Here is a 14778-nt window from a genome sequence, read left to right on the forward strand (position 1 = left end):
AAACTGGGATGAACAATTGTTGTAGTTCATCCATGCGACCTTTAAATGCTTGCCATTGCATATCCACCGTCAATCCTTTAAGTGTCAGCCATGATCACAGTGAATGTTAGTCCTGGCTCGAAGGGCCAAATGGCCTACTCATGCACCTATTGTCTATTCTCATAAGGCATGCTCCCCAATCCAGGCAACATCCTTGTAAATCTCCTCTGCACCCTTTCTATGTTTTCCACGTCCTTCCTGCAGTGGGGTGACCAGAGTTGTGCTCAGTACTCCAAGTGGGGTCTGGCCAGCTCCTATATAACTGCAATCAATTTTTTTTGTTTTATATTTGTAATTCATTTAGATCACTTTGTAGAGATCAGTTTTCATTTTGACAAGATAAAATATTTTTCTGTTGATCAGTGTCAAAAAAAGCCAAATTAAATCCACTGTGATTCTATGTTGTAAAACAATAAAATATGACAATTTCCACAAGGGTGAATACTTTTTACAAGCACGGTATATACTTTCCTCTTGTCCTAGGACCCTAAAGTTAATTGTAGTACCCACACTGCTACTTCAGCGGAAAGCAACCAACTCACCATAGAGCAGTCCTGTAAATAAAACATACCTGGATCAATACATGTAACAGTAAATTGAAGAAATCTGATTTTTTAATAAAATGTTTTCACCGAGGGTTTGTGCGCGCGCGGTAAGTACATTCAGGTACATGAAGACAAATGGGTCTCGAATTTTAAAAAAATGTAAGTCGCCCATAACTCTTAAGGTTCTACCATTGTTAGAATGTTTGAAGTCGATTACTGTGTTTGTGGGATCTGCAGAGCGTAAACTTTGCCCGAAGCACCTCAAGGCCGTAAGTCTCATGAACACAGGAAGGGTTAACATCCCTTCCGTAAGCGGCACATAATACTTCGTTAGCAGTGGAATTATCTTTGTCCCATTGCTCTTCAAATTCGTGTTTAAAAGAAAAGCATAAGCTTGCCTGTGGGTTGTCTGCAAGGTCAAATTCGCTGGAAAAATGATTAGCTGGAGAAGTAATGATTTAAACATCTTGTCGTCTGTGTTGGTAACCATGAAGGTTAAATAGATGAAAGCTGAGCATTTATTGTAATCCACAAATACTTAAATCACAAACTTCTTTTCACTTAGTAACAAAGCAAACTTAACAGCAAATGCGGTAGCTTGTGGGCCCAGTAATAAAACGCGAGCACTTGCACAACGATACAGAGACACTTCTGCCCTGACGTACTGAATACACCTCCTCGAGTTAGTGATTTGCTTGGTCTACCGGTGTTAACGTTTATTATTTATTTCAGTGAGTACGGATGGAAATTGTTGTACGTGTGGAAATTATCCTATGATTAGAACAAAATGTTCTTGCCGTTTCCATAGCAAAAACCATTGTCTCCTTAACTACAATTCCAGGGGGATTACTACAAAAGAAACTGACACGCAGATCTTAAAATTCCACTGTCTCCCTGGAGACCCTTGCATAAAAATCAAGGCAAGCACGTCAACAGCAGCACAGCAGGACATATCCACGTCTGCTTAATAAACCTTTCGCTGCTGACATTGCACAGGCCTTCAAGGAGCTGTCCTACCACCAACCCCAAGAGGGCTTCTGAAGGAATGGCAAAAGGCTGACATTGCAAGCTTTTGCAAGGTTCTTGAGATTTTATATAATATGTACAATTCCCTCTTCTCGGAATTATCATGAAACAGCAGTCTGATGCTAACAATTAAACCCTTTAGAACGTGGAACTGGCTAACGATGAGCAATCTAACACTTCGAGGTTTCAAGTAGATTAATTAGTAAAGCTGATAAGTGTATGAGGAAAAGTGTGATCTGAGACTTAACTATCTAATTATCCAGACATTAACTGGTGGTGGTGTCTGACATCTATAGAAAGGCTATTAGAACTGAATTAATGTCTAATGATTAGAATTAACCTATGTTTACTTAACAGCCATCCTACAAATGTATCAAGATTTACTAGATGGCCTTAATGCAGTTAACTAAACAGCACAAAAGCAGATTTTTTTTCTCCCACACTTTTTACTGTTTCTGTACTATATATCTTCCTCAGCTGGTAGGATGTGGGTGAGATTGGGTAACTGCATATCAAACTTACCAATAGCCAAGCATTAGAATATGGCTTGACACCTTCCCAAGGTATTGTGATAAAGATTGATCATACTGCAAGTGGAGAATTGTTGAAAGCAATAACCTACAGGGGTGTGTATGGTATCTGTTATGTTTCACATCTCCAAACATTAAAACTAATCAAAAGAAAAATAAGGGAGCCTAAGGGATACATGTAAACTTCATTTTTACTTTTAGTGAGGCATACACTTATGACGTGGTGGCATGTGACGTGAAATTTGTTAGCTTAACAGCAGCAGTTCAATGCGATACATAATCTAGCAGAGAAAAAAAAAGTTTATTAAAAAAAATGAGGTAGTGTCCAAAGATTCAATGTCCATTTAGGAATCAGATCGCAGAGGGGAAGAAGCTGTTCCTGAATCACTGAGTGTGTGCCTTCAGGCTTCTGTATCTCCTACCTGATGGTAACAGAGAGAAAAGGGCATGCCCTGAGTGCTGGAGGTCTTGAATGCTGCTTTTCTGAGACACTGCTCCCTAAAGATGTCCTGGGTACTTTGTAGGCTAGTACCTAAGATGGAGCTGATTAGATTTACAACCTTCACGCCATCCTAACTGTTTTGCCAAACTTGGGTTACAGTGAAAGCTTTTATATATTAAAAAACTTGGTTTACTTCCAATCTTTTTAACGTGACTGTATAATTTAGGGAAGCAGGTTCCTTGTTCCTTGTTTTCTTGATTTAATTATAGGTCATTTTGTTGATTCTTCAGTTCCATTCAACAAGATTACAATTGTTTCAACTTCAGCGTTTTCTGTCCTATACCCATAATTCCTGATTGCTCTAATACTTGGAAATCTATTATCTCTTATGCATGTAATCAATGGCTGAGTCTTTGCAGCCTCCTGGAGTAGAACATGCCAAGGTTTTTGGCCTGAGTGACTTACGTCTGGCTGAAACCTAAAGCGGCCTGCCCCCTAATTTTGAGATTGAGCACTGGTTGTAGACTCTTGGTGAGTCAGAACATCCTCTTTGCATCAAACTTTCTGAGCCCTCTGATCATTCCCTATTCTCATTGCTACTATCAGGCAGGAGGTACAGGAGCCTGAAGACAGACAATCAACGTTTTAGGAATAGCTTCTTCCACACCACAATCAGATTTCTGAATAGACAATAAGCCCATGTACACTATTTCACTTTTGCTTTCTTTTTGCACTACTAATTTTATAAACATATATATTTCTTATTGTAATTTATAGTCTTTTATGATGTACTTCTGCCACAAAGCAACGTATTTCACAACATATGCCAGTGATTTCAAGCCTGATTCTAATTTGATATATTTCAGTTATGTCTCCTTTCAATTTTCCGAACTCTAACAAATAGTATTTTCTTCATATGATAAACTTGCTACCCTAGAAACCTACTATCTGTATAGCTGTTTAGGGCAGTAATGAAGATTCTTCATCTCTGTCCGTCCTTTGCCACTAAGATGTAGAAGGATTTTTCATTGCTGTTTCTGTAACAGTTTTGTTTTACCAATCAGGGTCGTTAGCCCTGAGATGAACCCCAAAACCTGGAGGACCAGTGGACCACTCTTAGTCAGGTTTCTACCTTTGACCTGTTTGGCATGAGTGATCCTACCAAGAGCAAAGGTATAAAGCACCAACTCCCAACTCCAGCCAGCATAGCTCTGGGTCATTGAGGCATACAAGTCAAGTCAAGTCACTTTTTATTTTAATTTCAACCATAACTGCTGGTACAGAACTTAGTAGAAATGAGACAACGTTTTCCAGGACCATGGTGCTACATGAAACAATACAAAAACTACACTGAACTACGTAAGAAAAAACACAAAAACTACACTAGACTACAGACCTATCCAGGACTACATGAAGTACACAAAACAGTGCAGGCACTACAATAAATAATAAACAAGACAATAGGCACAGTAGAAGGCAATAGATTGGTGTCAGTCCAGGCTCTGGGTATTGAGGAGTCTGATGTCTTGGGGGAAGAAACTGTTACATATCTGGTCGTGAGACCCCGAATACTTTGCTGTCTTTGGCAGGGAGAAGAGTTTGTATGAGGGTTGTGTGGGGTCCTTCATAATGCTGTTTGCTTTATGGATGCAGTGTGTGGTGTAAATGTCCATAATAGCGTGAAGAGAGACCCCGATGATCTTCTCAGCTGACCTCACTATCCGCTGCAGGGCCTTGCGGTATGAGATGGTCAAGCCTCCAAACCACAATAAAGTTGTGGCCTCTTGGAGGATCTCAAGAACTAGTTTGGTGAAATTTTGCTATGCTGCCTCTAGAGCAAGTATACTTCTTTTTAGGTAAAGAGACCAGAAGATGTGAAGATTTTTATTCATTGAGAAATTGAAAGTAACTGTGCAATCACAAATCTACTGAAAGTTTTAAAATTAGAAATGGGTGTCAAGGTTATAGAAGTATACAACAAGGAGTAGGCCCACTGGTCCAAATTGTCCATGCTATTGTCCTGAGTTACTTAGTTCCACTTGTCTGCATTTGGCCAGTACCTTTCCTATCGGTGAATCTGTCCAAATGTCTTTAAATCATTGTAATAGTATCTGCCTTTACCATTTCTCTGGCAGCTTGTTCCCTTTACCTATCACTACCTCTGAGGGAAAAAACTTGCTTGTCAGGTCCCCTGTAAATCTTTCCCCTGTGCTCTCTGATTTTAGAATCCTATACCTTGGGAACAGTTCAAATTTATTGTCATCTGATTGTATATAAACAAAACGATGTTGCTCTGGATCACAGTGCACCTATACACTAAATAAATAGCAATAAAAAACGAGCATAAAATAGCAATATAAACAGTCCTTAAAGTGGGAGTTGTGGGAACACCAGAAGTAGGATGAGTGTAGTTATCCCCTTTTGTTCAAGAGCCTGATAGTTGAGGAGTAGTAACAGTTCTTGATGCTGGTGGTGCAAGTCCTGAGGCTCTTGTACTTTCTACCTGATGGCAGCAGCGAGAAAAGAGCATGGCCTGGGTGGTGAAGATCCTTGAAGATGTATGCTGCTTTTCTACAGCAACATTTTATGTAGATGTGCTGAATAGTCAGGAGAGCTTTACCCGTGATGTACTGGGCTGAATCCACTACATTTTGCAGGAGTTTCCACTAAAAGGCATTGGTATTCCCATAAAAGGCCATACTGCAGCCTGTCAGCACACTTTCCACCACCCATCTTTAGAAGTTTACCAAGGTTTTTGATGACATGCCTGGATGTCTGTCCTCCAGCACTAAAGCTTAGCTTGGATGGTACAAATAAGACAACTTCCATGATGGGCAAGTTCATCCTGGCACTGATAAAAACAGAGGAACTGGAATTTCTGCTGCACATCCCATCCTGCTTGGGTGATCATGTAGACCTGAGACAGTATACAGTCTTTCCTGGTTTCCCTTTGGATTATCTTTACCATAATAGGGCGACTCTCAATTTACATCATGGAGAATATGTCAAGAGGATTGTCCTCTTCTGTAAATTTTCTAAGGGTCAACAGGACAACCCACCAGCATTTCCATGATTAGTCATCCTCCTGAATTTGATCTTGCAGCTGTTGAAACAAAACCCATCTGCAGCTGTTCATGGAACACCCTTCTCTGGATTGAAAATGGACACCAGTGGTTGACGATCAGTAATGAGGGTAAACTCTGTCTCATAGAAGTACTGGTTGGAACGTTTTACACCCCAAACCAGACTCAAGGTCTCTCTGTCAATCTGTGTGTAATTTTTCTCTGCAGCAGTAAGGGAATCTGAGTGAAAGGCCCTGGGGTGTTCACTTCCATCTCTCATAACGTGTGACTTGACTGCACCTACATCATAAGGTGTGGCGTCACAGACAAGCTTCACTGGATGGTGTGGATCATAATATGTGAGTGCAGGTCTGATGTAATCAATTCTTTGCCTTTTGTAAAGCCACTTCATACTGCTTTGACCTTTGCCATTTCTTCCTGATCTGTAGTAATGAGTTCAAGGGTGGAGCACAGTAGCCAGGTTTGGTAGGAACCTGTTGTAGTAATTGACAAATCCTAAAAAGGACTGCAACTGTGACACATCCTTTGGCCTTGGGGCATCCACCACTGCTTGATCTTTCTCAGCACACTTGTGTAATCCTTGTGCATCAATGACAGTAAGTGATGCTTGGTTTAAGGAATTCATACTTATTGCATCAGGGCTCTGAGCTCGTAATCTTCGGATGTTCTTAACATTGTCTTGAGATTTTGGAGATGTTCCTTGTCATCCTTACCAGCAACAACGATGTCATCCAGGTAACACTGAGTGCCTGAGCAGCCGTGCAGCACCTGGTCCAATAGCTTTCCGCCAGAGTGCAAGTGCAGATGCCACTCCAAAAATAAACCTATTATAGCAATTAAGCCATTTATGAGTGTTTATGATGGGGACCACTTTGTACTGTTATTCCATCTCCTTCCAGGTCTCAGCTAAGTCCACTTTGCTGAAGTGTTTTCCTCCAGAAAGGCCAGAGGGTATTGATCTACTTTCAGTGCTGGGTTGATAGTGACCTTACAGTCACCACACATCCTGACAGACCCATACTTCCTGGCTACTGGGACCACAGGCTTTGCCAATGGGTTCCATTCAACCTTGGAAGGAATTCCTTCAGCCTCCATGTGATTTGGCTCACTCAGTACTTTATCACGGATGGTATAAGGACCTGGAAGGACTTTTTATAACTTAGGTGTGTCGTTTTCATTTACCACTATTTTACCCTTGATATATTTGATTTTTGCAAAGCAATCCTTGAACAATGTCGTGGCATTATTCAGTACCTTTCTTAATTTGTTTTCAGTTGACTCTATTGCAGGGATGTGGCATGCAAAGGCTGGATGGATCTCCAATCAAATTATAGTTGTCTCAGCCACTCACTGCCCCACAATAGTGGCCCAGCTGTTTTTACCACATACAAAACCAATGTGGCTTGTTGGCTGTTGCATTTCACTGCTATGAATGTCATTCCCACAGGGGTTATCTTTCTTCCTTTCTTCCTTTTTTCCAATATTTTTATTAAATTTCACATACTCAAATACAGAATTCATAAGGATACTTATTATAAATCAAAATAAGGTCGCACCAAATGCACTATATATAAATCACACTGATACAATCACAGTATCCCATATTCATGATCAATCAAATAAAATAAATTGAATTATGAAATACAATAATATGGTTAATTATATTATAAAAGAAATCTACACCCACTACCAAGCCAAAGCTGGTTGGTTAAAAAAAAAACAAAAGAAAAAAAGAAGAGTACTTTACCATACAGTGTTTTATAATAATAGCCCAGATCTATATTTTAATAACAATAACAATTCAAAAATTTTCAAAATAGTTCTGAAAGGGTCCCCATAACATTCAAAAATCTTGATTAGAATCAGAAATCGAACAACGAATCTTCTCTAAATTTAAACATGACATAACATCGCATAACCATTGAGCATGTGTAGGGGGGGGCAACCTCCTTCCTTTTAAGCAAGTTCACCCTCCTAGCCATAAGAGAAATAAAAGCCAGTACCCGCAAATGAGAAGGCTCCAAAATTATAGCTCTTTCCTCAACAATACCAAATAAGGCAGTCAAAGGACTGGGCTTAAAATTAACTCTGAAAAGTACAGAAAAAGTTCGGAATACATCTTTCCAATATTTTTCAAGGCTCGAACATGACCAAAACATATGAATTAATGAAGCCTCTCCATTATTACATCTGTCACAATAAGGAGATATATCTGCAAAAAAACGAGAGATCTTGTCTTTAGACATTTGAGTCCTATGTACCACTTTAAATTGTAGGAGGGAATGACGAGCACATAATGATGAAGAATTAACCATTTTGAAAATAGCCCTCCAGGTCTCATCAGATAATGAAGTCTGTAAATCCTTTTCCCAATCTTTTTTTAATTTTGTCTAAAGGAGCCATTCTCAGTCCCAACAACAGACCATAAATATAAGATATTGAGCCATTATCAACAGGTTTCAAATTAGAAATTACATCGATTATGTTCTTATCCGGGCTGGTAGGAAATATATGTAGTTTAGATCTTTAAAAATCTCTAATCTGTAGATATCAAAAGAAGTGGGTATTTGATAAGTTATATTTCACTGAAAGCTGCTCAAAAGAAGAAAGATTCCCTGCAACAACAGATCCTGAAATTGTTTAATGCCTAATCTATCCCATTCTCTAAAAAACAGATCGGTCCTAGATTGTTTTAAAAAAATTAGAAAAAATAGGACTAGAAAGAGAAAATCTCAATAAACCAAAATGTTTTCTAAACTGTAGTCAGATCCTCAAAGTGTGTTTAACCACCAAACTGTCAGTTAATTTATTTAAAGATAAAGGAAGAGAGGATCCGCGAAGAGAAATAATAGAAAATTTCATAACAGAGTTGGCTTCCAAAAAGACCCCTATTGGACAATCCTCACGATTAATATAATATAACCAGAACGTAAGATTTCGTATGTTAATTCCCCAATAATATAACCTAATATTGGATAGAGCAAGGCCTCCATTCTTTTTAATTTTTTGAAGCTGAGCTTTATTTTTTCGGGGTTTTCTGTTCTTCCATATATAGGAAGAAAGAATCGAATCTAAAGAATCAAAAAAAGACTTAGGAATAAAAACAGGTATGGCTTGAAAAAAGTATATAAATTTAGGTAAAATATTCATTTTAATAGAATTAATTTGACCAATCAATGATAAAGAGAGAGGCGACCAATTAGTAAGTGTCTTTTTCACATAATTCATTAAGGTTAGAAAATTTTCTTTGAATAGATCTTTATAATTCTTAGTGATTGTTACACTCAAATATGTAAATTGTTTTCTTACAATTTTAAAAGGAAGGTTAATATTGGTTGGTATCAAATTATTTAAAGGAAACAATTCACTCTTATGTAAGTTCAATTTATATCCTGAAAACTGACTAAAATTGGTTAGTAAAAGAAACATTAGATATATACTAATTAACAGAAGAGTTAAAAGATCTGACCATAAATTATTAGAACCAGAGAATGAACCATAAAATAAGGTACTCAAACAGAAAATTTGGATAGTGATCCAACCCAGCTTCCAGAGAAAAAAGAAAAAAGAAACCCCTCCCCCCCAAAGCCAAAAAGCTGGCCAAAGGGCAGTCGGCATGCTAAACCCTAAAGACAACCCTCCCAAAGAAATCCTGCTGGCAAAACTCCAATCATTCTAGGTTATTATATTCCTACCAAGAGAAAACAGACAAAATAAACTTAGATCAGAAATCCAATATATATATAGAAAAACCTCAAAAAAAGAGTAAAGTAATAAAAAAAATCAAAAAGCAGGATATATAAACGGTCAAAAAGTAAGTTTATTAAAACCTTATTCTATCCAACATTAATAAGATAATTGCTCTTGTAAGAGCTATAACACAATTAATCTTCTGCTTTCAAAAACTTCTGCGCGTGTTCAATCGATCCCAGCCATTTCTGCACACCATTTTTCTGAACGATTCTAAGACATGCTGGGAAGCAAAGGGAGGGCTTAAACCCTTCGTCATAAAGCAGCAACATAACTTGGCACGTTCAACCATAACCTCCGGTGTATAATCTTCCACAAATCTGATCATCTTCCCATTGTAATCGATCATTCCTACTCAACGGGTATGACGGATTAAAAGCGCCTTAGTATGAAACTCATGAAAACACAGAATAATCAACCTAGGTCGCTCTCCCGAATTTGACTTCAGGGCCAGTGACCGGTGGGCGCGGTCCAACTTAGGCACAGACGGTAATAAATCAGGGAATAGCTGTTTCAGAAAGTTTGCAAAGAACTCCTTGGGGCGGGCACCATCAATTAATTCTTCAAGATCCAGAATACATAGATTGTTCCTTCTGCCTCTGCTTTCCAGGTTGGTAATCTTCTTTGTTAATTTTTCATAGATAATGATAATTTTTTGCAGAGCTTACTCATGTCTTCTAAGCCTGTTTCCAGTATCGACAAAGTTCCTTAATTCGCTTATCATGTTCGATTAGAGTTTGTTGAATAGTGGCCAACTTGACATTAAGATGTTGAAATTCCTCAGAAAGTTCTGTCCTTTGCTTTTTAAGGGAATCTCCAATTGATTCCAAAGTGGTTGGAGAATCATCTTATTTTTCTTTTGCAGAGGCTTTAGTCTTTCTCAAAGACATAATAGGGCAATATTGAGATTTATAATAAGGTTTCGAAAAACTGGTAGGAAACAAAAAGATAGATAAGGTAGGAGCAAGTTCAAAAAGATGTTATCCCATCGGCTGCCAGCAGGGCTCTCTTCATCTTTTCTCCAGTATATGTTCTTAGTTGGATATCTGCAGGCTTTGGTTCAATATCTTTAAAATGCCATTCAAACTCATTTTGTATAAAAACTGAAACAGCTGAGCCAGTGTCCAATTCCATTTGAATTAATTTACCATTCACTTCTAGTGTAAGCCATATTGCTTGTCTCTAGTTAGCTTTCACATTTTAAGTCTGAAGGCTACTCAGTCCTGAGTCATTCTCATCATTATGCGATTTTTCATCAACAGCATGTAGATCAGTGTTCTTTTTGAAGCTGCAACTTGACGTTTTAATTTTTTTCTTTATCATGTGCAGTCCATTTCTTTTTGTCTACCCAGCATGCTCTTTCTATGTGTCCTACTTTGTTGCATTGTCTGCAAGTTTCACTTTTAAACCTGCATTGGTCTGATGTTTGTGAACCCCTGAATACAAAGGTAACACAATTTGTTTGGTCAAGCTGGTTTCTATTTAGATGTTGCAATTACATTCATGTTCCCTTTCATTCCTGATTGCAACTCAATTGCTCCTCCATCTGCTGTTTGCATCAATACAGCAATTTCAACTGCTTTTTGTTGTGCTTCATTAAGCCAGCTACTGAACTGACGATGCTCAGACAATCTCTTCAATTCAGCCACGTAAGCTAAAATGGACTCCCCTTCCTTTTAATTCCACTTGTGAAACCCAAGGTGTTCTGCAATTAACAATGGTTTCGGTTCTAAATGTTCTTGCATTACTTTTACGATATTAGCAAAACTCAATTTGGCTGGTTTTGTTGTATGCTTTTTCACCAAATACACTCATCAAAACTGGCACTTGTTTTTCATTGACCATTCCATTTGCTTCAAATATTGCTTAATTTGCTCTATATACAATATCCAGTTAACTTTTGTGCAATTGAACACATCGATCTTTCTGATGTAGCCAGCCATTTCTGCTCCTTTTTAAAATGTTGATTATTATCACCTAGTACTCACTGTTTTGTGACCTTGTGTTTTTGTCTGTTTCCTGCTGTTTTTAACTCGACCGTCTTTTTCTTACCCTTGTGAAGAAACAAAAGTGTTGCACTTCTTTTTAAAACCTGAGTGCCATGCTGCAGATTTGTTTAAAACTTCCTCATCATCCCTGTTATGATTTGTAACTCAAAAACATAAAACTAATGAAAAGAAAAGAAAGGAAGCCCGAGAGATGCGTTGAAACTTCATTTTTACTTTTAGTGAGAAGCGTACTTCTGACGTTCTCACGTAGTGGCGTGATGACGTATGCCATTCACATACTTTTACATATAACCTGTATTGAATTATGTAAGCAAAGAATGCTTAATCAAACAATGTCTTACAATGTTTCTCAGATATTAAATACACAATAAATCCAAGAGCTGTATCAATAGAATGTCTCAAAGTGTATTTATTTTAAAAATTTTATTCAAGAATGTTCAATAACTAAACCACTGTGCAAAGTAATATCTCACTTTATGTCAAATTGTTGACCCATTTGTTCTTGTCTTTTCTGTTGAGCATATTCAGAATACTGCTTCACAAACTGTGCAATCAAGCAGTCATATTAAATCTCCATATTAGCTATTGGAGTGGGAACAACTTAGATTCTTGTTCAATGATTTTGTTACACTTTAATAGTATTGTATTCCATAATGCAATCAATACTCTGTACTAAATAGGTTGGTGGGTGTTATGGATAAAATATTAATGTACTTCTCTAAGATGTTCAATTGAAAGTTTCAAAGGGTAATTTAATATTATCTATGGAATATATAGAAGTGGAAATCATCTGTAGGGCTTTTGAAAATAGAAGCAGATGGATAACATTTGGACTGAATCACATATCCTAATAGGCCCAATGTACTCACATACCATGCCATGCAAGGAAGTTATCAACAGCATCCCTTGAGAAAAGTAGGTAATGTTTTGCAAATAAAATCAGCAACTGTGATTGATGCTGGGTGACAATGTGGGTAATATTTCATAAATACAATGTTTGGGGGGGTACATTTTTGGAACTGAGGAGGATTTAACCAAAACAGTTTCTAATACTGCCACTTGAAACTGTATTGTTTTATTCCTGCCTCCTAGGATTTCATGGAAGAAAAGTGGATTAAGAATTCTTAATTCTCTCTTGGAATAGGTCAGGGTTTGGAAATGTATAATTAACATGTATATACTGAAAAGGACTGAGGTTGTTCTCATAAAATTATAATCACAGACATTTAAAACACAGAAGGAAGATGTTTAGTTCATTGTTCTGTGCTAGGAAAAGATGGATCTATATACCTTGCTTCCATTTCCCAGCTCTTAATCAGTAGCTTTGTGGGTTACAATTCTTCGATGGGTAGCACAGGGTACAGCTAGAAGAGTTACTGCCTCTTAGCTCCAGTATACTGAGTCTAATTATGACCCCCAGAGCTATCTGGGTGAAGTTTTTCAGATGTTTCCTGTGACCTGTACTCCGGTTTCCTTCCACATCCAAAGATGCACAGGTTGGCAGGTAGATTAGCCACTGTAAGTTGCCCTGGTAGCAAAATCTGGAGGGAGTTGCAGGGAATATGTAGTTAATATATGCACTGGCACATATCCGATATACTTAATGTACGCACTGGCACATATCCAACGTAGTTAATGTATGCACTGGCACATACCCGATGTAGATAATGTATGCATTGGTACATAACTGATATAGTTAGAAACATAGAACATAGAAACGTAGAAAACCTACAGCACAATACAGGCCCTTCAGCCCACAAAGCTATGCCGAACATGTCCTTACCTGAGAAATTACCTAGGGTTACCCATAGCCCTCTAGTTTTCTGAGTTCCATATACCTGTCCAGGAGTCTCTTAAAAGACCCTATCATTTCCGCCTCCACCACCGTTGCCGGCAACCCATTCCACACACTCACCACTCTCTGTGTAAAACACTTACCCTTGCTATCTCCTCTGTACCTACTTCCAAGCACCTTAAAACTGTGCCCTCTCATGCTAGCCATTTCAGCCCTGGGAAAAAGTCTCTGACTATCCACACAATCAATGCCTCTCATCATCTTATACACCCCTATCAGGTCACCTCTCATCCTCCGTTGCTCCAAGGAGAAAAGGTCAAGTTCACTCAACCTATTCTCATAAGGCATGCTCCCCAATCCAGGCAACATCCTTGTAAATCTCCACTGCACCCTTTCTATTGTTTTCACCCTTTCTATGGTTTCCACATCCTTCCTATAGTGAGGCAACCAGAACTGAGCATAGTACTTCAAGTGGGGTCTCACCAGGGTCCTATATAGCTGTAACATTACCTCTCGGCTCCTAAACTCAATCCCATGATTGATGGAGGCCAATGCACCATATGCTTTCTTAACCACAGAGTCAACCTGCGCAGCAGCCTTGAGTGTCCTATGGACTCAGACCCCAAGATCCCTCTGATCCTCCACGGTGCCAAGAGTCTTACCATTAATACTATATTCTGTCATCATATCACACCTACCAAAATGAAGCACCTCACACTCATCTGCGTTGAACTCCATCTGCCACTTCTCAGCCCATTTTTGCATCCTATCAATGTCCCACTGTAACCTCTGACAGCCCTCCACACTATCCACAATACCTCCAATCTTTGTGTCATCAGCAAATTTACTAACCCATCCCTCCACTTCTTCATCCAGATCATTTATAAAAATCATGAAGAGTAAGGGTCCCAGAACAGATCCCTGAGGCACACCACTGGTGACCAACCTCCATGCAGAATATGGCCCGTCTACAACCACTCTTTGCATTCTGTGGGCAAGCCAATTCTGGATCCACAAAGCAATGTCCCCTTGGATCCCATGCCTTCTTACTTTCTCAATAAGCCTTGCATAGAGTACCTTCTCAAATGCTTTGCTGAAATCCATATACACTACATCTACTGCTCTACCATCATCAACGTGTTTAGTCACATCCTCAAAATATTCAATCAGGCTTGTAAGGCATGACCTGCCTTTCACAATACCATGCTGACTATTCCTAATCATAATATACCTCTCCAAATTTTCATAAATCCTGCCTCTCAGGATCTTCTCCATCAACTTACCAACCACTGAAGTATGATTCATTGGTCTATAATTTCCTGGGCTATCTCTACTCCCTTTCTTGGATAATGGAAGAATATCTGCAACCCTCCAATCCTCCAGAACCTCTCCCGTCCCCATTGATGTATGTATGCATTGGCACATACCTGATATAATTAATGTATGCACTGGCACATATCTGATGTATTTAATGTATGCACTGACACATATCAGATATAGCTAATGTATGCACTGGTACATATACGATATAGTTAATGTATGCATTGGCATATATTTGA

The sequence above is a fragment of the Mobula birostris genome, chromosome 3 (genome assembly GCF_030028105.1).
Source record: "Mobula birostris isolate sMobBir1 chromosome 3, sMobBir1.hap1, whole genome shotgun sequence".
Taxonomy (NCBI): domain Eukaryota; kingdom Metazoa; phylum Chordata; class Chondrichthyes; order Myliobatiformes; family Myliobatidae; genus Mobula; species Mobula birostris.